This window comes from Gymnoscopelus braueri, assembly GCF_963280865.1.
Source record: "Gymnoscopelus braueri genome assembly, chromosome: 23".
NCBI classification, from domain to species: domain Eukaryota; kingdom Metazoa; phylum Chordata; class Actinopteri; order Myctophiformes; family Myctophidae; genus Gymnoscopelus; species Gymnoscopelus braueri.
Genome location: NC_137625.1, coordinates 15,550,397 through 15,552,896, shown reverse-complemented (window position 1 = coordinate 15,552,896; position 2,500 = coordinate 15,550,397). Strand labels below are relative to the sequence as shown.

The following is a 2,500-nucleotide window of genomic DNA, read 5'->3' as shown; positions in this document are numbered from 1 at the left end:
TTTTTGAATAGCAAAAGAAATCTAAAAATGAACACAGATGCGTTCCCGGTCTTAGTGGGTTAACATTTTTATTTTCTTTAACGCTGGGTCTGTCAGGGCCACAAATCAAAGCTGGGAGACAGAGTGGAAGTGTTCACACAAGCTGCCGGGCTTGAACTTGACATCAGAGCCAGAGTCGTTTCTGATGCCGAAACCACACCGTAATCGGAAAAGCTGCCGATACTGCCTGAAAACGTATCGGCGAGTATACCAGTCTATGCCACTCCGATACCACATAATATACCAGATGATGATATAATTTACAGTTATTTACAGTCATTTACAGTAATCAATCATTTTTGAATTTTGAATACTTCAGTTGATGTTGCACTACTGTTTTATACTCTTACTGTATTATTAACATTATTATGTTACCCTTACTTGTCAGCTGCACTTTAACAACTATTAATGGAATTTGTATTTATTCCTATATCAGTGGTTCTCAAACTTTTTTATTTCAAGGACCTGAGAGTGTACAAATGGAACGGGTCCATTTGGTTCCATTTGTACACTCTCAGAGTTACAGACCTGTAAGGGTCCATTTGGTTCCATTTCCACACTCTCAGAGTTACAGACCTGTAAGGGTCCATTTGGAACCCCCTCATGGAACCCTGAGAGTCCACGGGACCCCACTTTTGAGAACCACGGTCCTCTTTCTAATTTACACACTGCTATGGATCGGTACTCGGTATCGACCGATACGCAAGTTATGGTTATCCGTATCGGTATCGGTATCAGTTATATCGGCAGTGGTGGAAAAAGTACTCGAATGTTTTACTTAAGTAAAAGTATCAATACTGCAATGTAGAAGTACTCTGTTACAAGTAAAAGTCCGGAATTTTAAATTTACTTGAGTAAAAGTACAAAAGTATTAGTATCAAAATGTACTTAAATACCAAAAGTAAAAGTACTAAATGTTTGAAAATAGCAGATCTATAGCAATAGCAAGCTCACAACGCGTCGCGATGCGACGCGTTGTGAGCTTGTAGATCGGCTATTTTCGAATAGCCTATGTATAAAATAGGTTTAAAGTGGTTAATGTATGTTTTATAATGTAATAATTTGTATTTGCAAAGTAACTAGTAACTAAAGTTTTCAAATAATTGTAGTGGAGTAAAAGTACAATATTTGAGATGTTGTGGAGTAGAAGTAAAAGTAAAGACAATTGGAAATACTCCAGTGAAGTAAAGTATACCTCAAAATTGTACTTAAGTACAGTACTTGAGTAAATGTCCCAGGGACCCCCAGAAGCAAAGATTTGTGTTAAAAATGTTCACCTTTAAAAAAAATGTATGTAAGATTTGCTCACATTTTCAAGATTTTTTCAAAAATAGCAGTTTTACAAGCTTGTAGCACGGCACTCTGTGCTGCACTACGAGCTTGTAGATCTGCTATTTTTGAATAGCCAAAGTATAAAATATGGATAACGGGGTTAAAATGATTGTGACGCTTTATTAACTAATTTTGCTGGGGACCCCCTGGTATTCCCCCAAGGACCCCTGGGGGTCCCACTTTGAGAGGTTAGACCATTCCAGGCTGTTCCAGGCCCAGAGGTACAGACTGGAGGACAGGGGGGGGGAGGGGTGTGAAATGGGGGGGGCCTAAAAAACTGCTCTGACATAGGAACTTGAAATAAACATGACGCACCGTTCCGCAAAGCCAAATACCAGAGACCAGAGCCGTAAAAAGAGAGAGTCGCGGCACGCTTTGATCTCGCCGCAAAGTGGGCCGCTATGGGCTGTAGTTCCAAACACTGGAACTTCCTCATTGACATAGACGGAGCATTTCCGCATTCCATTCTTACAATGGGAGTCTATGCTAGTGACGAAACTCTCTTATACGGCTCTGCCAGTGACCACATGATTGAATGACTTCTATCATATCAACTCTATGTCCTGCAGTGCCTAGGGCGTTGGTTCTCAAAGTGGGGTCCGGGGACCCCCAGGGGTCCTTGAGGGAGTTCCAGGGGGTCCCCATTTAAATGATGGATAGTTAGGAACCAAATGGACCCTTATGGGTCTGTAACTCCGAGAGTGTACAAATGTACACTCTCAGAGTTAAATTATAATTGATTTTACAATATAAATTGGGGTCCCAGAGATAGAAATGCCATTAGATGGGGGTCCGTAGCCTCTAATGCATGTCAAACTGGGGGTCCTTGAAATTAAAATGGCTGAGAATCACTGCTAGAGACGTAAAAAATCTTCTCTTATGGGGGTCCCTGGCATATCTTTTCAAATGGGGGTCCGCGGGCTAATAAGTGTCAATTTGGGGGTCCTTGACATGAAAAAGTTTGAGAACCACTGGCCTAGGGGGTGGATGATACATTTTAGAAGAATCTAAAATTTAATTTAATTCTTTGACATTTAAGACACATAAAAAGCAGTTACTGTTGGGTCGTTGTTGCTTTTTAACTAATTGTTGTTATTCTTAATTCTTTCTTTTGTTATTATTGTGATTG

At 40.3% G+C, this 2,500-nt stretch overlaps 1 protein-coding gene across 4 annotated transcripts in view; it reads right to left on the bottom strand.

Moving 5' to 3' along the window:
- The window catches only part of scube1 (signal peptide, CUB domain, EGF-like 1), a 137,558-nt gene that overhangs the window by 46,277 nt on the left and 88,781 nt on the right, over positions 1–2,500 (bottom strand). The gene's annotated exons all lie outside the window — the stretch shown is intronic.